The following is a 23,150-nucleotide window of genomic DNA, read 5'->3' on the forward strand; positions in this document are numbered from 1 at the left end:
CAACCTATTCCCTTTGGTGTACCACCACGAATGTTGCTACTCTCAGCTTTGCATGTTTGCAAGATCGAAAAGCCACGGCTGTTTGGTTTACAGGATGCGGGGATAAGAACCATCTGCCTGGTCTGGTGTTTCTTTAATTAAAAGTTTAATTACAGATATATCTCTGCACAGATACGTGCAGTCTATCAGCTCCTGTTCCTAACTACCTGTGCTAATGAGAAATGAAAAGACAGTTAATGTTTGCTGAGTGTCTACTATGTGCAAGGACCTATGTATGGTCAGATGCTCCAAGGTGAACTAGAGCAGGTAAAGTAGATCCCAGGTCAAACCTTGGTAGTTTCCCCTACCAGTCCTTTTCCCACCACAAAAGAGTGGCAAAAGTCATTCTGGTTTCTCCTTTGGAAATACGAAAGGCTTATAGGTATAAAGTACTCAAAAGGATCCATACAGAAGAGAGAAAAGGGGCTGGATATCCAAACCTGAATAATTGAAGTTCTGTGGCCAGTGTATGTGACAGTCTGTCATATGGAGTATTTGCGACCCCACCTGAAGATGTGTGGGGAAAGTGGAAAATCTGGTCTAATCCTAGGATTCTGAGGCGCATCACACAGCATGATGGTAACCACGGCCACAGTTTCCCAGGGAAACAATCACCACAAATGAGAACAAACAGGAGATGTTTTTTGTTATTTCCTGACTGTGCAGCAATATTGTTGCCGACTTCTCCTTCATTAACTCCCTTTCTACCGAGGGCAGATATTCATTGAGGAATGACAAAAAAAATTTCCACACCTTCACCACGTGTTTCTTAGTGTCCTCAAAAGCCTCAAGCAGGGTTAAACACCATCAGGATGGACCCCTAAAGCACCCCACTTGGTGGTGCCAAGGCCAACAGGACAGGGTCTAGGGCACACCCAAAGCTTCCCAACTTTCACAGTGAGGAAGTCCACTGCTTGCCCTCAAAACTGCCCTAACCTTCTATCACTTGTTTCCATGAGAGGGGGAGCGCAGAAGGAGGATTACTTTGTTTCTTCAACATGTCCAGAGGCAGGGAGTTAATCACAGCAGCTATGCTGTCATACTGTCTCTGCTCTCCGCCATCCCAACTCTCACTCAGATAAGGACACAGAGGAGGAGGGAAGGCTTGGCCTGGAGGCGGCACCACAGAAGCACCCTTCTCTCTCAGGAGTCGGTTCCTCAACATCAAAAATGAAGGGTCCAACCCAGATGATCCCAGACCTTCCAGCTCTAAAAACTGTGCAGCAGGTACGCTAAAAGCCTGATATAAGCACTCCCTTGAATGGTCCAAATCCATCTTATTGCCCAACATTCTGTACTATTCAGTGACTGACGCCTGCCATTTCTCGACCTATCTAAATCTATGAAGCTAAATTACCTAAGCTCTTCAAGATAAACCACCTAAGTCAGGATAGACAATCACAAACAAAATCTGACAATTTTCACGCTAATGACGGGCAGTGCCTACTTCTTTGAAAGACAGATACTAACACAAATTAAGAAATGTTCATTTAGCCAGGCGCAGCAGCTCACCACTGTAATCCCAGCACTCTGGGAGGCCAAGGCGGGTGGATCACCTGACGTCAGGCGTTCGAGACCAAACTAGTCAACATAGTGAAATCCTGTCTCTACTAAAAATACAAAAATTAGTTGGGCATGGTGGCACACGCCTGTAATCCCAGCTACTTTGGAGGCTGAGGCAGGAGAATCGCTAGAACCCAGAAGGCGGAGGTTTGCAGTGCGTTAAGATTGCACCATTGCACTCCAGCCTGGGCGACAAAGAGCTAAACTCCGTCTCAAAAAAAGTAAATTAATTAATTAAAAAATAAACATTCATTTGCACGTCAACTCTGTGGTAGGCACCTGAGGGATTTCACAGACCTCACAGTCTGATGACAGATACACTGTAAACATACGCCAGATGGTGGAAGAAAGATAAAACAAGGGAAGATGGAAGTATGGAGGAGAAAAAAAATAAGGGAACAATAAACCCGTAAAACAGAGGAGAAGAAAAAAAGAAAAATGAAAGAACAAGAAAGCAAGCAGGGCCCTCTACTTCATTTCACTCTAACTAAATTCAAACCTGGCCTCTGTGGTGATCCAGCGGTCACTCACGGAAGATGGCATTCTACAGGGTGGGTGCCAGGAGCTTTTCCTACAGACACAGTACTACCAATTGTTGGCTGAACAACTAAACTGGCCCATAAAACTCATTTTACCTTACAATGGAGTCAACTACAGAATTAATAGCACTGGCCCACACTCCAGAAGCACAGATCCATATGTGCACAATTTAAGGACCTGTTTTCTTGTTTACAAAATAAACTTCCTGTATTTCTGAACCTATTGATCTCTCTAGAACAAGAATCTTGGGATAGGGCAAGCGTTTCTTAAAAAGTGAATTATTTTAAAAGCTGTACAGAGGATTCCGAATGTGCAGCCAGGACTGAGGAAGCCACTAGTAGTAAGAGTCCCTAAAAATAACACATATATGACAGAGCACTCCATGGGGGGCAGGGAGCAGGGCGGTTGTTGAAGCCAGCTAGGGGCCTTCAGAAGTTAGGGGTGCTGTTACGTTAAAAGGTCTGGGCCAGGCGCGGTGGCTCATGTCTATAATCCCAGCACATTCTGGGGCCAAGGAGGACAAATCACAAGGTCAGGAAAGTTCGAGACCAGCCTGGTCCACATGGTAAAACTCCGTTTCTACTAAAAATACAAAAAATTAGCTGGGCATGGTGGTGGGCGCCTGTCACCCCAGCTACTCAGGAGGCTGAGGCAGGAGAATCGCTTGAACCCAGGAGGCAAAGGTTGCAGTGAGCCGAGATCGCACCACTGCACTCCAGCCAGGGTGACAGTACGAGACTCCATCTCCAAAAAAGAAAAAAGGTCTGATGGCTGAAGGATGATAATGCATACAGCTGAGGTCCCCGCAACCAAAAGGGCAAAACCATTTCTTGGGAGTGGCTCAGCCAGGTTTGCAGCTCAATGCAAGGCAGCAGTGCCGTGATATGAGCAGCACTTGGATTTAAGTGCCTGTCTGGCAGTTTACTGAGGGTGTGAGCCTGGGTGAACTTATTTAACCTACCTGGACATCAGCACTCTCACGTGCAAAATGGGGTGAACATACCACCCACCTTGTAGATAAATGTGGATGATTAAAATGTATGGAAAGCCCTGGGATGAATACGTAACAGGCATTCTTACACACTCAGGAAAAGCAGGGTGTGCTTCCACGTCACTCAAGAGGACACCAAAGCCTCACGCAGCTGGGTAAGAACCTTGAAACAGTTCAACACTCTGACTCCTTCAAAGTTACCTAGACACCTTACCGAGCATAAAAGGGAACGAGAAAGGCTGACTAGGTAAAAGGTGGGTCTATCCCTCAGGTTTCCTTCCTAGTCCCTCCATAGCCAAAAACAGTTAAAAGAATCTATCAACAAAGGGTTATGGAGCTCTCTGTGATCTAAACTTTTCTTCCTAAGAGATTAAAAACCCAGATTTAACTTTATGCACCTGAATTTGCATCTGTTTTGGAGGTGCCTAATTACCATAAACTATTCAGTTCCTCTCTCTAAACATGTAAGGGTCTCTAAGTCAATGTTAGAAGACTACTGGGGAATTGTTTTGAGTCTGATTTTCTGTAAGGTGTGAGTCCCTCTGCTGGGGTTTTCTGGTTGTGAGGATCAGCCACACTACACGGCAGGCACTGCTCTAAGCACTTTGTGGACATGTGCTCAGCTAAAACTCACCAGGATCCTTTCGTGGGTACTATTATTATTATCTCCAATTTAAAGAGGGGGAAACTCAGGCACAGAGAGGTTAGGTGATTTGCTGTGGTCAGACCACTTGCAAGAGGTCGAGATGGGATTCAAACCAAGGCAGCCTGGCTCCAGAGCCCATGGTCCTGGCCTTTCACCATGGGGTTCACTACCACTGCCTCTCAACACGCCGGTTATGCCTGCCAACAGCACAGCCACAGGATGAGGTTCAGTTTCAAAAGCACCTTTCTTTTGAGTTCCCAGTGTGTCTGTCATACAGTTTCATTTATCCTCCCAACAACCCTAAAAAGCAAGTGGGAGACACACAGTATCTACATTTCACAGAGGATGAAACAGAAGTGGCATCAATGAAATGTCTTACAACGCCTATATTTTAAGTCAAACAGCTAATTTCACTGTTTTTACACCAAAATGAAAGTCTTCTGAAGTCTTTCTGTTGGAGTATTTCAGTTTTGTGTGACGACATCAACAGATACCAATAACATATCCAGAGACTTTGCTAGTCCAAAGCAGGTTATCTCACTCTCAGATGGTTTTTCTCAATGAATCACATTTACAAAAACATCCATTGGCTTACAGTCTACTAAATGTCTTAAATACTAACCAAATAAACAATGCTCATTGGAAATAAGCCATAAATGTGTCCATGTACTAGCTCTCTCAGAAAAACGAGGTTATCTTAAAATGTACTACGCAGAAAACTTCAAAGAAAATCTAACTGATCTAATTGTAAAATAAAATAAGAAAATAAAAACTTTTCTCCTCTTCACCTGTTAATGTCTCTTCAGCTCCTAGTGGACTTTATAAAGTATTGTCTGCCTCAAAGGCAGATGGGAGCCCCAGGGGAGCCCAGGGGAGCTCATCCCTCAGGGGTCAGCTGGTTTGGGGCTGCTTGAGCAAGAGGAATGGAAGCAACAAGCAGTCATGGCCTCCCGCAGCCCTGGGCTTCCATGTACCATCCACTAAGCCAGACGCCATTCCTTTAGTGCTAGAAGGACATGGCATCAAAGGAACAAATAAAAGACACACCTAAGGCAAAAAGGTCTTTGGGGATCTGGAAAACATGCCAGCACAACTGTGAAAAGCATTATTAAAAAAAAAAAAAAAAAAAATCACCTTAAAATTCAAGGTTTAGCAAAAAAGTTGCTCCTGACTACTGGGACATTATAAATTACAGGGGCTTTATAATCATAGGATGGTTTACCTACTTGTATTTCTCAGCTCTGGTATTTTGCAAATCTGTGAAAAGAAAAAATACCCAACAGGCCAAAGGCAGCTTTTCACGTATCCAAGTACACCAGGCAAGAACAAGCTCGTGAGCCTGAACAAAAGTGTTCGCGAGAGTTCCAGTCGGCAGTGAACAGCTAACCACGACTAATTTTAATTTGTGGTTCTAATGAATGATATAAACTTTTATAGGTATCAACAAAGCTCAGAGAGGACTTAAATCCATTTCAGTGCTCATTTAGCAGCTTCAGCTGTGTGCAATTAAAACATCAGCATTAAATGTTAGAGAATAAAATAATGAGACACTTAAAAAGTAATCTGTGCTTCAGTGGGCCATGCTGAGAGAATTCACGTGATTTTTTTTTTTAAGGACATGATTTCTTAGGAGTATCTTGCCAGTTCAAAGAACTGACTCAAGTTTGGTTTCTGTCTTTTGATTTTGCTTTGTTTTGCTTTAGGTTAAGAATTTTCTGAAATACAGTAAAAATGCATCGTTTGAAAAACAGTCATGAAACTGCATATGGCAGAAATCAATCTGGCATTGAGACCACCAGGGTTGGCTGACCAGGTTTTGGCAGAGACAAAAGTACATTTTTTGGTCATGTTAAAATTGCTGCTTGTTCTTAACTTATGCCTCAAATAAAAGAAATAAAATATTACAAGAGTGGGGAAAGGTGAACTTGGGTAATGAGACAATTTTGTATTTTTCTAGTCCTTAAATGAAATTAAAAGTCTAAGCTTTTTCTCCCCAAAATACTTCAGAATACAAAATATAATCTGAGGATGTATAATGTGACAGCTAAGACTAATAAATTCAAGTTGCCACTATTTCTGAAAGAAAGATAAGTTACTCTGCAGAGGAAGGGGTATGTGGTGATGGTGATGGTGAAGGTGTATGTATCGAGAAGGTGAGGGGCAATGGTTTGGGTGGTTTGGGAGTAGAGAAGAGGTATGGGTGTCCTGGGTGTGTGTAAGTTATATGTAAATATCAAGTTAATTCAGCTTCTGCAAAACATGAATAAAAAAGGAAATATACTGTATGGGGAAATGCACTCATTAAACTTAAATTTTAAAAGGATGAAAACACAGATTACACTTTATTTTAAAGCTGAAATGAATTTTAATACAGAAAATGAAGACAGCATTTTGCAAATTTATCGCTCAAAGGGGTATCTCTATTTGAGGAAATCAGCGTGTTACACTTTGAAAGATGAAATGTTACAGCTTGTACACCAAAATTAAAAAATGAAATTAAATTAAAAAATGAAATGGTTACCAAGGTAATGCAGGTCAGGGGATCAAAGGTGAAGGGTCACACATTATTAAAAAGAAATCCAAAAGGACGGCTGCATCATGATCTCTGCAAAACAAAGGAGCTCCAGTAAGTAAAACTAATATCTCTGAGAATTTAAAATCAAGCTCTTGAAAAGATTCCACTGTAATTGAACCCCATCATTCCTGATGCTGTGTAGAGCCATTTTTATTTACATACAAAACATACTTTCATTACCCGTTACCAACAATTTTTTTAATTTCACCATTCAATCATTAAAACCTAAAATATCTTCAACTGAAAGTGACCAAAAGTGTAGATATTTCAATTTGACCCCACAACCTGTTTTCTGGAAATGACAGTGTTTGATAAGTTGCCAACATATCAGAAATCTAATGTGGTCACAGCATGGTGAGCTTTTTCCTCTCCTCAAGGAATAAGTTCCAAAATTGAGTTTTTGCAAATTTGTTTAATTTGAAGTAGCTGCATAAAATTTCCATTATTGGAACATTTAGTATAACAATGTTCTAGAAGACAGCAATAAAGTAATACATGATAAAATAAACTGTGTAACTATATCTATTAAGATCTGTTCTCACATTCAACTTTCACTGCACAGGGGAAAAAAAGACATTTTAAGTAAAATAACTTGCTAGTTCTACTGAAATTACACAGAATTAATAGGGGCTTGACATGAGGAATATTTACAAGGGGTTTTTTTTCCCCCCTGTATCTGACAGGCTTCATTTTTTCAAAAAATGTTATTATTTACTCACTTTCCCCATTAACAAACTAAAGTAGTTCATGTTTTTTAAAAGGATAGACCTATGGTTTTGTTTTGAAACATGAAGCTACCCAACAAATCAAGACAAGTTTTGCAGTAATGGTAAGCACTATAATTAATGGTTATACTAAATAATTTCAGTATTCATTTCACTAGTACATAAAATGAACAGTATCATAACACAACCATCTTTAGTATCTCCTCTCTGAAAATTAAGCTTTAGCAGGCTATATGCTCCCTGGTTTAGGGATCCGAATTCCTTAGTGCTTGCCAGACAGCAGATTCTACAAAGCAGTGTAAATAATGGCCTGCCATACAGGAGAGTAAACGGGAGGAGCATAACCAGGAAAAAGAACTTAGTTACCATACTTTTTACAAGAGTCCCCACTTGCCATTTCTTCTTCCATTCTGCTACTTCAGTTGTAGCCCACATTATTTAACATTTAAGTTTACCTTGTTAAAACTAAATTCCAAAAACACTTAGATATTAAAATATAGACAACTTCCAAAAGGATTTTATTAAAAGAACAGGATCTTCTTTCTAGATGCTTATGGTAATCAATAAATAAACAAACTCTATAAATGCCAGATGTTTGTTCCTGTGATTAGGTTTTGTTAAAATAACTTGCAGAGCTCATGCACTGGGTCTGAGTGTGTTAGTGCCCTAAGGCCATGTTTCAAAACACAATTTTTTTTTTTTTTTAAGTTGCACAGCTACTGAAAAGTAAACTAGCATTTCATTTCCCTGGAATGCTCATCTCACATAAAGTCTGTCACATATGCGTTTGTTGCTCAGAGGCATGCAAGCAATTTTGAACACTATAGAAGGAATCAATACCCCATCAAAACAATGCATATGTTGTTTTAGTAGCATCATTATTTAGACCATTTCAGCATGTTTGTAACAAAAAGCAAGAAGCCAGTAGTGTAACACCAGTCAAGTTTTGTTTCCCAAAAATATTTTGTATTAAAAATGAGAAAAAGTAAACCCGTTCAAATCAACTATCTCTATGTACCTCCTTCATTACTAAAATATGTATGTATTAAAAAACAATCTCTTCTTGACATCAAGATGAAGTACACACAGATGCTTTTTTAAAGTCTTCTAAATCATCTTCAAAATTCACCAACTCACACACACAAAAATGTTAGCCCAAATCTTCTAACAGCTTAATCTCTGCCAAAAGTTTCAGACACCAGACTACCTGAACATGACATCATCTCCAAGCAGTGGGAATCACTCTGAGTGCCTAAATGTCACAACCAACCAAATTCCCACGTGGGAATGAAATCAATCGCCTCACCTAAATACTTAGTGGTTCTGACAAAATGGCTCCAAATGAAATTGTGCCAATAATGATAACATTTTAGGTGATTTCAAAAAATCTATAAAGGATTTTAACTAATGTTTTCTACATGAGTTCGCTATTTAGGGAGGGGGAGGTAAAGGCTACCAGGAGTTTACTATGTCCCTCACAGTCAAGAAACCTAGAGTATAATTTAATAAGTAAAAAGAAGGCTAGAAGCCATCCAAGGGGCAATGCAACCCTAGGGAGTAACTAATTCCACTTAAATTATGACAACAAAGAGCTGATTCCGAGTCCAGTCTGTTTGCTGCGGCAAGGATATGAGCCACACACATTTTCCCACAGAAATAATGCTGTAAAGAGGAATTAGACTTGACAACTGATTTAACCTGAACTCTTTGAGGTTATTGGGCCTGAGTAGCTTCTCTCCCCATCAAGGGCTGGCCTAAGTCTTAACTTGGATACAAAGTCCTCTCTTTGGAACCTCCTGTCTCCTTGCCCCACTCCCAGGCGCCAGCAGCAGTGCCTGAGGATCCCAGATTATCCATCTCCCTCTCTCTTCCAGAAGCCTCCCTTTCTTCAATAAGGCAGGCACAGTCAGCTCATGACTATGAATGGACTGAATTAATACACACCAGTGCATGAACAGACTGAGCCTGAGGGGCTTTCATTCACCCCAAACAAATCCCCAACTGGTAGAACTACCAGGTATTTTTACATCAAAGGGTACAGAAAGCTAGTCTACCTCAAGGAAGACTTGCTACATTACAGCTTGTCTCTTTGTAACTAGTAAGTGAATCAGACAGGAAATACTCAAAGACCCTAACCAACCCCCAAAACCTTGCATAGGATACAAGCTATCCTTAATCTAAAACTGGAAAACCACTCTGCACTGCCCTATCTGTGAGTTACATGCCCGAAAGAATACACCAAGTTTCACTTTCACAAGACCATCAAGTCATCAGTGTTACAGCAAAGAATGTTTTTCTAGGGAAATTATCACCCATATTAAGCTCTAACTACCTGGACAACATTTTATAGGGATACCTTTTCCAACAAACTCAATTTGTATTCAATGTTAAAAATCTTCCCCACCCCACCCCGCCGCACCAAGGAGTAGTACTTAGGCAAAGGGAATTGGTTCACTTCTCAACTAAACAGACACACAGCAAAGAACGTCATTTCTAATAAGGTTAAATCATGACAGAAATGCTGTCATTTTCACCGCAGGCATATTACTTTCAAAACAAGATACATGGAAGAATTGTAAAGAAATAAAAAATAAAGAGCCAAGAAAATGCAGAGTCATAGAAGCTAGAAGGAGACAGCTGAAGAAATCCATTAAAATAAAACCCTATACAGTCTGTATTAAAAAAAAAAAAAAAAGACTCTCGCTCTGTCACCCAGGCTAGAGTGCAGTAGCAAGATCTTGGCTCACTGCAGCCTCCACCTCCCAGGTAGAACCTTATACATTCTACTAGCTCTTTACAAAATACCTGTTCACATTATATAACGCTTTCTGCAGCAGAAACTAACCTCAGCAATTTAATTCAACAATTAAAAAGAACTACCCAGGAGAGGCACAATTGTGTGGCTCACGCCTATAATCCCACCACTTTGGGAGGCAGAGGCAGGAGGATCACTTGAGCCCAGAAGTTCGAGACCAGCCTGGGCAACATAGGGAGATCCCATTTCCACAAAAATAAACAACATTAGCTGGGTGTGGTGGTGCACGCCTCTAGTCCCAGCTACTTAGGAGGCTGAGGCAGAAGGAACATGAGCCCAGGAGGTGGAGGCAGCAGTAAACTGAGATTGTGCCACAGCATTCCAGCCTGGGTGACAGAGCAAGACTCTGTCTCTGGGGGAGGGGGAAAAAAAAGCAAAAAGGTGATTACAATGATAGGGCAAAGGTTGTTATTTTTAATCTATAAATATAAATCAACCAATCACCAGCATGCCGTTCAACAACAACAAAAAAATGCACTTGAGCTAAGTATATCCCAGTTAGTGGGGATTATATTTTTATTACCATTTCATGTTAGCCTTTCTAGCATGATAAAAATGCCATCTACTGAAAAACCAAAGAAAAGTGCAGCCTTTGGTTTTCATGTCTGTGGCTCACCCGCAAGTGGCCGGCAGGTGCTGTCCTTCCTCTCTCTCCCTCTCCTGCCAGCAGGCACCATCTCCACCTCTATTCCTGCATTCCTGAAAATATATTTCCTGTCAAACCCTTCCAAGATGGTCTGTTCAGAGAATCTGTCTGTTTCTCAAAACTTTCTATAAATAATACAGCAACCTATACCTACAATCATTATTTCCACCATACTCCTCAAAAAGAAAAGAAAAAAAAAAAACGAAAACTACAAATTAAATATCTTTCTACCTAGTATTTTATCCTCAACAATGTAACTTTTTCCCCCCCCCTAAAAACATAAAAGCGTTCACAAAAGGAGGAGAAGGGTGGGCAGAAGGAATCGCAAAGGGCACCAAGAAACTTTGGAGAGTGATAAACATGCTCATTATCATAGTGTGGTGATGGTCGTGCGGTGTATACAGATGTACACTTGCAAAACATACATGACAATGCGCAACTTAGTATGCCAATTATATCTCAAAAAAGCTGCTTAAAAATGGTGGGTGGGGAGCCCGAGACAAGAACGCTGCCCTCTCTGCATGCTTTAGGCACGCAGCCATGCTGTGGCCGTCCACGCAGAGGCAGCTGAGAGATCATGGAGAAGCACACGGGAGCCGCCATCCATGAGCTGCTTGTCTTCTTGTTACATGAGACAATAAAAGGATCCTCAATGTTTATGAATACAGAAATACACAATAAACACATAAATGCTACATATTTAAAACTCTTAGTATTGATTACTAATTTTCAAATTAGCCACAAACCTGAAGTTACCATATTTTCTAAAGCAAAAGTCTGGGCACAGTCTGACATAGTTTCTTTAAAAAGAGACTATTTGAAATCAGCTTTAGATATACTTCTATTTTTGCAACTGACATGCTAATCCACAAAATATGCTTAAATTTTTTCTTCCAATTGGCCTGCTGCATTGCGCCAACTCTACCATAGCCTAGACCCACTGACTTCTCGCGCTACCCCGCTACCCACGAGGGAAAAAGGATCATAAAATACAAATCCAGTTCCTCCCAGACACGACAGGGAGACAGATTCACCCACTGCTGATTTTATTTCCACATTACTTGTTTTTAAACTTACTAGCCAGGCATACCAGTGTTCACTTTCATCTTTCTCCTGGCTTCCTGCAGGGCAGTCTGGATCATCAAGAAGCTGAATTTCCCATTCCCTCTATTCACTGATTCTCAAACTTCAGAATGAAAAAAGAATCCACTATCTAAATAACATCACTTGCAAAAATGTTTTCTAAGTCCTACCCTAAGAGATTATAATTTAGGGTACCAAAGAAGGGGTTAAGGAATTTACATTTTTGGTAAATCCTCCGGGTGAGTCTGATCAGAAGTTCACAATCCTCACTTTAAGATAAATACTGCCCAGATGGGTCTAACTTCAAACTTCATCCTCCAGTCCCAATACACACACTCTCTCTTCAACACAGGCACCAAGTCACAGACGTCAAAGTTGCATTCTAAAATGCAAATTAAGAAACAAATTCAAGCTGATAATAGCTTAAGATAATCGTCCCTCTAAGGACTATTATATTTTTTTAAATGCCAATAGATACCTAAAAAGTCTTCACAATTTTAAAAAATAAAGCCACACTGAAAGATGGGGTAGCTACACAGAATACAAGAAGTCCTTTCTGGGCTTTAAAATCATGCCCTGTTCTTGAACCTGGGTTCAGGTTACTGCTCTCCCACTTACAACTTCTGTGGCCTTGGACAAACTATTTTTCAACTAAGGTCTCACTTTCTTCATTTACAACATGAAAACAGTAACATCCCTACCTCACAGTGAGAAGGAACAAAAATAATGAATGTAACTACTTAGGCTAGTACGCAGGACCTCGAGAACAAAAAACACGAGCTCTGTGATCATCTTACATTCCTTTTCTTATCTGATTCTTTCCACAACTTACAAGGGAGACACTGCTGTCCACATTTTTGCAGACGGGTAGAGGTTAAGCTCAAGAGTGTACATCTTAAAAATGGCAGAGCCAGAATTCAAATGAAATCTGCTCAGATCCATCCTAACCACAATTGGAATGCTGAAGGATCTGTAAGTTTCTCCCCCTCCCTCGACAGGCTCACTCACAAGCAGTCACATCCCCACACTCTGCACTAGGCCTGGCAGACCCAGGTTCCCGGTAACTGTCTGGTGAATGAGGGGATGAATGAATGGGTCCTCAGGAGTAGCAGAGGCTGAACACACTTTCTAGATCCACTCCTGGACGCACCACAACACCTTACGTGACACTTTTAAAAGAATACATGTGGGATTTAAATCAATGGACTAAGAAAAATAAATTCAAGTACTTTTTTGCATACCTGCATGCTAAAAATGAAGAGTGCTTTCCATTCAAAAGATAAAATTCACCCATTAAGGCTGGGCACGGTGGCTCACACCTGTAATTCTAGCACTTAAGGAGGCCAAGGCAGAAGGATCACTTGAGCCCAGAAGTTTGAGCCCAGAAGTTTGAGACCAGCCTGGGCCACATAGTGAGACCCCATTTCTATTAAAAATTTTTTAATTTTTAAAAAATTTCATCTAGTCAACAAATATTTATCAAGCATCCACTCTGGCACAGGCTCGGTACAGGTAACAGGGACACACAGTGACACGCCGAGGCACGTCTCAGCCTTCTCCACCCCAGCACTGACGAACACTTCCGACACAGAACAAGTAACTCCCAGCATCAGGGGTGCAGTGTGGCATGCTCCAGAAACACTCGGCAAGAGTGCCCCATGGACCCTGCAAGGGGATGGGAAATGTCCCCTGAAGAAACAACACGTAGATGGCATGTAAGCTGGGATCCCACGTGAAACAAGGTGGAGGGCAACCATCATTCTAAGCAGAGGCAACAACATGTCTAAGGGAGCTGAGAGTGTTGAAGGGACTCGGGCAAGAAACCTGTGGCTAGAACAGAGGACAAGGCAAGAGGGGCTTGGCAGGAGACAGGAGAGGTGACAGATGAGCTTACGCAGGACCGGCAGACTATGTCTAGAAGGCGGGGTGGTATCTCCAGTACAACAGGAAGCCACTCAAAGGCTTGGGAACAAGAGTACCACTGACCAACTGGCATCTGAAAAGGACCATGTTGGCATCCGGGTGGAGACTAGGTAGGAGGCGGCAAGGGCACAAGCAGGGCATGAGTCAGAAGATCTCTCAATGCTATCTACGCACAAGCAATTGTGGCTTGGACTGCAGCGGTGGCTGCAAAGGGTGACTGGGACAGAATGGAAATTTATCTGGGAAAAAGAACCAGCAGGAATTGTTTTGGATTCAAAACAGATGAAAAGAAGAGGAAAGTGTCAAAAATGCCAGTAATTTTACAGTGAAGAAATCTAACAAACACTACCTCAACCAGGTGATCAAGGTTAGTATCATCAGTAGTAAATCATGTTGAGAGCAGCTACCCTTGATATGATGTGATGAGAATGGCACTTTGCCTCTGTGGTCTTCCTTCCCCAAAACCCATTATCCAAGTCTAATCATGAGAAAGACAGTAGACAAATCCAAATTGAAGAACACTGTATAAAATACCTAGTCTGTCAAGGTCAACAAAAACAAGAAAAAATCTAAGAAATTGTCAGTCTAATGGAGCCTAAGAAGATATGACAATTAGATGTAATGTGGCATCCTGAATGGAAATCTGAAAAAGAAAAAGACTTTGGGGAAAACTACGGAAATCTGAATAAAGTGTAGAGTTCACTGTAAATAATGTGTCGGTACTGGTTCACTGGTGTGAAAAATGTACCACAGTAATGTTAGCAGGGGAAACAGGTGTGGAATGCACAGGAACTCTCCTTAATATTCTTCAGACATTTCTGTAAGTCTGAAACTATCCTAAATTTAAAAGTTTACTTTAAAACAGATCCCTGAAATTTGACTTGATAGCTTTGGAGGCTCAAGTACCCTTCACTGAGTACACAGGAGAGGACATGGCAGGGGACCCAGGAGGAAAATCGTGAAGCTCTATCTCAGACATGAGGCTGGAGCACCCATCAGAAACTCAGCAGAGACAGCAAGGAGGCAGCTCTGGAGTGGGGCTCAGCAAAGAGCTCTGAGCTCATGAAACAAACCTAGCAGCCATCAGCAGATTGGATCTCTGGAAGCAGACGGGGGTCACCTAGAGTAAGAATAAATATAGTGAAGGGCCTGAACTCACAGGGAGTGGAAAGGAAATGGGGAGATGGTGGTCAAAAGGTATAAACTTTTGGTTATTTGATGAATATTTTCTGGGGCTCTAATGTACAGCATGGTGACTATAGCTAATAATACTGTATTGTTTCTTTGAAATTTGCTAACAGAGCAGATCCTAAGTGTCCTCACTCCTCTCCTCCACCATATACACACAGTAACACCGTATAGTGAGGGATGTGCTGGTTGACTGCACTAATCATTACACAATGTATACACATATCAAATTATGTTGTATACTTTGAACACATACACCTTTCACTTGTCAATCATATCTCAACAAAGCTGGGGGAAAGTTTGTCATTTCCTTCAGAGACAAATTAGTGTAATTCTGATTATTTATATTCTTGTCACCTTTTTTCCCAAAGAAAATAGTTACCTTTTTCATGTAAAAGATGAGACTATTTGATTAAGTCTTTTTGACTCTCTTCTTTCCAAAACAAGGGAAAAGAAAAGAGCCTCAGTCTAATTGCTGAGAAATACCCACATTTAACGGTCACAGAGAGAAGGCCCAGGGTCAAGCTCTGGGGAATTCCACCTTTAAATGACGCGAGAGGAGGGTCACGAAGGAAATCTCCAGTAGGTGGGAGAGAAACGGGGCATGCACCATCCCAAGAGCCAAGGGGGAAGGTACAGCTGAAGTGGGTGAGTATGTCTGAAAAATCATTAAAAAGGCACTGAAAAATGTTCCTTCTACTTCACAGTGATCTAAGAAAGAAGGTTCAGTGCAATAATGGAAGCTAAATTCTAACTGGAATGGTTAAAAAACGAAAGGGGGAAAAAAAAAACTCTTTCAAGAAGTCTGCCTCTCAGATTTGACACCTGTGTTCATGGCAGTATTATTCAAAACACCCAAAGGCTGAAGTAACCCAAGCACCCACGGATGGATGAACAAATAAACAAAATACGGTGTGCAGAGAACGAACTCAGCCTTCAAACGGAGGGAAAGGCTAACGCATGCCACAACATGGATGAACCTTGATGATGTAAGGCTACACGATACAGACCAGTCACAAAAAAAGACAAATACTAGGCCAGGCACAGTGGCTCATGCCTGCAATCCTAGCACTTTGGGAGGCCGAGGCGGGTGGATCACCTGAAGTCAGGAGTTTGAGACCAGCCTGGCCAACCATGTTCAACATGGTGAAACCCTGTCTCTACTAAAAATATAAAAAGTAGCCAGGTATGGTGGCAGACGCCTGTAATCCCAGCTACTCAGGAGGCTGAGGCAGGAGAATCGCCTGAACCCGGGAGGCAGGGGTTGCAGTGAGCCAAGATCGCACCACTGTACCTGGGTGACAGAGTAAGACTCTATCTAAAAAAAAAAGAGAGAAATATTGTATGACTCCACTTTATGAGGTATTTAGAATAGTCAAATTCATACAGACAGACAGTAGAAGGGTGGTTGCCAGGGGCGAGGGGTAGGGAGAATGAGGAGTTACTGTTTACTAGGTACAGAGTTTCAGTTTTACAAGATGAGACGAGTTCTGGAGATGAATGGTACTGATGGTTGCACAGCAATGTGAATGTTTAAATGGTTAAGACAACAGATTTTATACATGTATATTGTACTACAATTTAAAATTTTTTAAAGCAGTCTGGCTCTCTTAATATTAAATCCATATCAAGCTACAATGACCTGCCATGAGAAAATTTTAAAGCTGAAGAACATTAGCCTAGAGCAGCACTTCCCAAACACTTCCCTACTGACATGAAGTTCAATGTAAATGGGTTACACGTGCCTTGCAAGGGGAACTAAGTCACTCTAACCCCTGACTAGTGGTTTCTGATCTCAAGGATATTCATTCATTCTCCAGTAAGTCCTACAAATATTCTTATTTTTAATGTGTTCTAAGATGTGAGAAGTCATGGCTGAAGAAATAAGAGTTAGGGATCATTTCAATCCCATCTCAGTGACAAGAAAAGTTGCTTTAGTTTTTATTAACCTACAACTTCTGCTGCCAGAGGACAAAAAAGATGATGTGATCTTACAGAAACCAGTAACAGAGATCAGCTAGACAAACAAATGAATCTCTACTGTAAAGTCACACTGTACAGCCAGGCGCAGTGGTTCATGCGTGTAATCCCAGAACTTTGGGAGGCCAAGGCGGGCAGATCACTTGAGGTCAGGAGTTCGAGAACAGCCTGGACAATGAGGTGAAACCCCGTCTCTACTAACAATACGATACAAAAATTAGCCGGGCATGGTGGCATGTGCCTGTGATCCCAGCTACTTGGGAGGCTGAGGCACGAGAATCACTTGAACCCGGGAGGTGGAGGTTGCAGTGAGTTGAGATTACACCACTGCACCCCAGCCTGGGTGACAGGGCAAGACTCTATCCCCCCCAAAAAAAGTAAGTCACACTCCACTTCTGACAGTTTTTTGGTTTTTTTGTTTTGTTTTGTTTGCTTGAGATGGAGTCTCACTCTGTCCCCCAGGCTGGAGTGCAATGGCACAATCTCAGCTCACTATAACCTCTGCATCCCGGGTTCAAGCAATTCTCCCACCTCAGCCTCCCGAGTAGCTAGGACTACAGGCGCGTGCCACCACGCCAGGCTAATTTTTTGTATTTTTAGTAGAGATGGGGTTTCACCATGTTGGCCAGGCTGGTCTTGAACTCCTGACCTCCAAGTGATCCGCCCGCCTCGGCTTCCCAAAGTGCTGAGATTACAGGCATGAGCCACTGTGCCTGGCCTGATAGATCTTTAAGAACAGAACAGGAGCAATACTTTCCTCTTTACAATATGTTAGAATGACAAAAACTAAATCAGTGTATAAGGAAAGAAAAAACAATGTGGTAATTTTGTAGGCAACAAATAAACAGATCAATGAACAAAGAGTTCAGGTTTAAAAAAAAAACAAAAAACCCCTGGCCGGGCGCGGTGGCTTACACCTGTAATCCCAGCACTTTGGGAGGCCGCGGCGGGCAGAAGACGAGGCCAGGAGATCGAGACCATCCTGGTTAACACGGTGAAACCCCATCTCTACTAAAAACACAAAAAATTAGCCAGGCTTGGTGGCGGGTGCCTGTAGTCCCAGCTACTCAGGAGGCTGAGGTAGGAGAATGGCATGAACCCCTGAGGCAGAGCTTGCAGTGAGCAGAGATCACGCCACTGCACTCCACTCTGGGTGACAGAGTGAGACCCTATCTCAAAAAAAAAAAAAAAAAAAAAAAAAAAACACGTATTTGTGGAAACTTAGCACATGGTAATGGCAACATCTCAAATCAGTAGAAAATGATCAATGACTCAAAAGCAACCATCTTACTTGGAGAAAAATGAAATTAGTGCTCTAACTCACCCCATTTGCATATAAAAAAAAGTTTAGCTATATTAAACATCTAAGGATAAAAATTCAAAACAAAGAAGAAAATCCAGGAAGAATACTCAATTACTGGTGTGGGGAAGACTAAGTTCACATGCTCTCAAGGCCAAAAAGATTCAGTTTGGGAGCATGACTCATAGGATTGGCATGAGAACATAATGAGTTAAGAAAACTAAGACTGAAATACAGATGACTAATGGGAGAAAAATTATACATACCTCTTTTAAAATAAAAACATAGAAATCAGAAAGAAAAAGAACGAAGAACCTACTAGAAATAAGACTGAAGACAATTATAAAACGTAAAATATCCAAAAAAATTAGCATAAATGGTCAAACCATGCTAAATTGCAGGAATATACAAAGAAATGTAAATTAAAAGGAGATCTGAGTCTTCTACCTGTTGGGCTGAGAAAGATTTAAAAGACTGACAACACTTACCACTGGTAAGGGTTTGGGGAATGCACGCTCTCACTTTTAGCTAATGAGAGCCCAAATTGGTATTCTACAACATTACTCTTTTCTTTTTTTTGGGACAGGGTCTCATTCTGTTGCACAGGCTGGGGTGCAGTCGCAGGATCACAGCTCACTGCAGCCTCGACCTCCCAGGCTCAAGTGATCCTCTCACCTTAGCTTCCCAAGCAGCTGGGACCACAGGAACGCACAACCATGCGCAGCTAATTTTGTTTATTTTTTGTAAAGTCGGGTCTCATGTTGCTCGGGCTGGTCTTGAACTCCTGGGCTCAAGTGATCCTTCTGCCCAGGCCTTTCAAAGTGCTGGAATTACAGGAGTAGCCACTGCACCTGGCCTGGTACAACATTTCTAAGGGCATATGGCAAATATTTACACTCTGACAAGCACTTCCGTCCTAGAACATAACCTGAGATGTTAGGTGCATCACTTACTATAAGAGCAAAATATGAGGACAACCAATAAGGGATTGGCTTAAAACTTTATGGAACATCCATGCTATGCCTTTAAGCACATACACACCCACACATATGCACTGACACAAAAAAATGTCCACAACATATTGTATAAATGGAGGAAAAACACAGGGAAGCTGTATACGATTCCTCTTGTGCGTATGTATACTCAAACATGTATACATACAACGCACACATGATTTACATAAGCATTTGTAAAGTCCAAAAAAGGATATAAATCAAACTGTTCACAATGGTTATCTCCTAGGATGTATAATTTTAAGATAAAGTCAGTTTATAATCTCTACACTCCTGTTATTAGAATTTTTTCAAAGACCATTTATTACTTTTGTAAGTATATATTTTACATACCCTGTTGTAATAAAATATAAGATAATTTCTATGGAAGGGGACAGCAATCTATGACAAAAAGGACATAATGATTTGTATGCTCCCTTTCTTCATTAATACATAAAGTCCTTTAAATATAAGGCAGCTTCCAGTTATGACTGAATGGTCTTAAAACATCCATATTATTCTTTCAGACAAAGGAATGCTCCATACTGAACAGTCAGAGTTAGATCTTCCTGAGCTATGGCAAAGTTATGACACTGGGGTTCTCATATAAAAAGCATAAGACTCAGCAAATAAAGGACAATCTTCTTCAGGCATGTCTAAATTAGAAGGAGCGATAGCCTGTCAATACGATTTCAGATACACAAGATCACTGTGAGGCTAAACTTAGCAGAAACCCATGAAAATACTCACTACAGGATCAGACCATTTAACTGATCAAAAGAGCAGCTGCAAGAAATATAACTTATTTAATATATAATCACACCAGTATAATGCCGGCTAAACTGGTTTCTGTAATGGGCATAAAACAGTCACAACATCCCCCATACACATACACACCACTACCACCACCACACACACCACTTTAAGTAAAGATAATGCTGAAAACAAGACAGGCTGTAACAGAACCTCAATATACAAAGTGATATGTAATCTGAATTTTATTTTAATAATACTGAAAACAGTCACCTCTTAAGTGGGTAATGTCCCTAAAGATAAGCAGTTCTGTAAATTATATTAACATATCTAAGAAACATACAGTAAACAAAACTAATGCCATGAAACAAAGCTAATTCAAAGAATTCAAAATACAACTGAACAGTTAAAATACTTTAAAAGCAAAAACAACTGTAATTTGAATTGGGGATATCAGTACTAACATCCCTACAATATGTCTTCATTCATGACTGGCCTATCTTTCTTTCTTCAGTATCCCACTCCTCATTCCTTCCCATTCCTGGGATCCTGAATCATTAATTCATTCACACAGCAATTCTTTATTGAGCATTTACTATGTGCCAGGCACCGTTCTAAACTCTGGAGATGCAGCAGTGAGTAAAACTAAAATCTCTGCCCTGGCGCATCTTGCATTCTAGTGGCATCAAATCCATCAGTGCCGCTCACTATATAAAATTACATCCTTCTGGCCACCCCACCTCAACATCCCTAGACCTCCCCATGAATAGGCTCCTATTTTTTTCTTTGTACAATGCCTTCAGCACATTATTTTATTTTCAGTGTCCCCACTTTAGAACATTAAGCTCCAGAAGACAGGAATGTTTTTAATATTTTGTATGTTGCAAGAGCTTAGAATACTGCCTGCCATACAGACATTCAAATATTTGTTGAGTTAATGAATGCCTTCTCTTCCCTCTATGGTCTAGCTCTCTCTCCCAGTGAAAGTTGCTCACATCTATACTATTTTGTAAGCAAAACACATGTCCTCCGTCCTACAGCCCAACCCTACCTTGCCTTCTACTTTCCATCTTCTTTGAAGATGCAGAACTGCAGTAGTCTGTACCAACTCTCTCCGCTTCTTCACTTTTACTACAACTGCTTTGGTTTTGTTTGTTTGGTCACCAAAGCCTTCTTTTTTGCAAATCCAAATTTAGTTTACTTTTTAACTAAACACATAATTCGTGTTCACTACAAAAGCACACATAAAATGGTATCACATGCCACGTAATGAATTAAGCCAGAAACCCGGGGGTTATTCTCAATGTCTGCCTGTCTCTCCCAGCCCACACTCAATCTATCACCAGTTCTGAATGATTCTATTTCCAAATCCCATCTCCAAGCCATCCAGTCATCTCCAGCTCCACCGTTAACTCTCACTGGATTCCTGAAAATTGCACCCCCTGGTCTCTCAACTTCCATTCTTGCCTCCAATCCCCTGACCACTCAGCACCCAACACACTGGCTGTAAATAGCACATCAAAGCAAGAATCTCCTATTTCAGACCTCTATAACGGACAACCCTTCACAGGGACATCCCAGTTTCCAAGGTGGTCTATGGCTGTGAGCAGCATGACCCCTGCTGTGGCCTCTTCTCCCGCCACTCTCTACCTCCCCCTACCCCCTATGACCTCCCACTTCTGACTACAGACATGAAGTGAGACTTTTTACTTTTCACTAGCCTAACCAAATCCCTCCTTACTTTGACTCCCTGTTATAATTAGTAATTATCCACGTTAAATGTTTCTTTCAATTCACTTCCCATCGTGAAGCCTGCCCGCAAGCCTCCCCTCCATCTAGATCACTCTTCACTGATCATGTATCTCACCAAGCTAAACTCCTCCTCATCACTTCCATCACAAAAATATCACGTTCTAAGAGAAGTCTTCCCTGGCTTCTCATCTAAATTACATCGTCCTCTCTTGTAGCAGCCTGTATTTTTCCTTCTCAACCCTTTGTAGCACTGTGTAAGTACACACCCATTCTTATAATTATCTGCTTAATGGCCGTCTCCCTTTGAAGGCAAGATTTTGTCTTGATCCATCCATTCATCCACTCTATCTAACCAATCGATTTAATCTATCTATCTATTTATCTATGTATCTGTCCCCCAGGGACTAGAACAGTGCCTGGCACAAAAGAGCTCAGACGAATGAATGACTGTCCTATCAGCTTATAAACTCTGCAAAAATAAGTTCAATGTCTATTTTGTTTGCTCTTATGTATCTCGTAACAAACACATTATGTCTGGCATAGAGAAAACACTCAACATTTATTAAATAAATGCTGAATGAATACCAAAAAAAAGCAGTGAGGGGAAGCATCATAATTCTAAATGTCACAGAGAAAAAAAAAATAACACTGCTACCACCTTGGCCATCTAGATATACACAGCCTTCCAGATGGCTCTACATTGTGTTAATTGTATGGCGTCCAGCTCCTGAAACGCAAGTGGCTTCTCCAGTACCCATCTCCACAAGCACCTGCAGCTGCTCCAGTCTCCAGAGACTGCAGCACACAACGGCAGGCCATACCCAGCAGCCAGCAGCTCCCCCTCAACATCCCACTCTGGAGGTTTTGTAGCAGGGTACCTCTAGTGAGGCACCTTCCCATGAAGAGCTTTTGTGTGGCTCCCCAGTGAGCAACTTTTGGCAGGTATCAGAAGGTGGATTTCCATGATGTTCCAATAGTATGACATCCCAGCAACTTCTCAGCCATGCAATAAACCAGTCATGCCCTCTGGATGAGGTCTGGATCTTGGTCCTGGGGGAAGGAGGGACTCTACCTCAGTCACAGAGGCAGCAGTTGCTCTGTTTCTCTGCTATTTTCATATTCTTTATAGTTCTCTTCACCTTTCACTAGCCTAACCAAATCCCTCCTTACTTGATTTCCTGTTATAATTAGTAATTATCCACATTAAACACTTTTTTCAATTTACTGGTGATACACTTTGAATCTGTGTCCACACTCAAATCTCATGTTCAACTGTAATCTCCAATGCTGAAAATGGGACCTGGTGGGAGGTGACTGGATCATGGGGGTACACTTTGATGAATGGCTTAGCACCATCTATTTGGTACTGTTCTCATGATAGAGTTCTCATGAGAGCTGACTGTTCAAAAGTGTGTAGAGCCTCCCCTCCTCTCTCTCTCTTGCTCCTGCTCTGGCCATGTAAGACAAATCTGCTTTCCCTTCGCCTTCTGCCATGATTGTAAGTTTCCTGAGGCCTCCCCAGAAGCAGAAACTGCTATGCTTCCTGTCCACACTCAAATCTCATGTTCAACTGTAATCTCCAATGCTGAAAATGGGACCTGGTGGGAGGTGACTGGATCATGGGGGTACACTTTGATGA

General features: G+C 41.4%; 1 protein-coding gene and 1 long non-coding RNA gene across 2 annotated transcripts in view; both read right to left on the reverse strand.

Moving 5' to 3' along the window:
- CAMTA1 (calmodulin binding transcription activator 1) overlaps nucleotides 1-23,150 on the reverse strand; it is a 938,433-nt gene that overhangs the window by 872,015 nt on the left and 43,268 nt on the right. The gene's annotated exons all lie outside the window — the stretch shown is intronic.
- LOC105509152 overlaps nucleotides 1-23,150 on the reverse strand; it is a 36,082-nt gene that overhangs the window by 10,135 nt on the left and 2,797 nt on the right. The window contains exons 2-3 of the long non-coding RNA XR_001001393.1: nucleotides 22,865-22,867; nucleotides 6,301-6,384 (exon numbers count right to left, since the gene is read on the reverse strand). This is a non-coding gene — a long non-coding RNA (uncharacterized LOC105509152). The remainder of the gene's footprint in view (nucleotides 1-6,300; nucleotides 6,385-22,864; nucleotides 22,868-23,150) is intronic.

Source organism: Colobus angolensis, unplaced genomic scaffold (assembly GCF_000951035.1).
Source record: "Colobus angolensis palliatus isolate OR3802 unplaced genomic scaffold, Cang.pa_1.0 Scaffold170, whole genome shotgun sequence".
NCBI classification, from domain to species: domain Eukaryota; kingdom Metazoa; phylum Chordata; class Mammalia; order Primates; family Cercopithecidae; genus Colobus; species Colobus angolensis.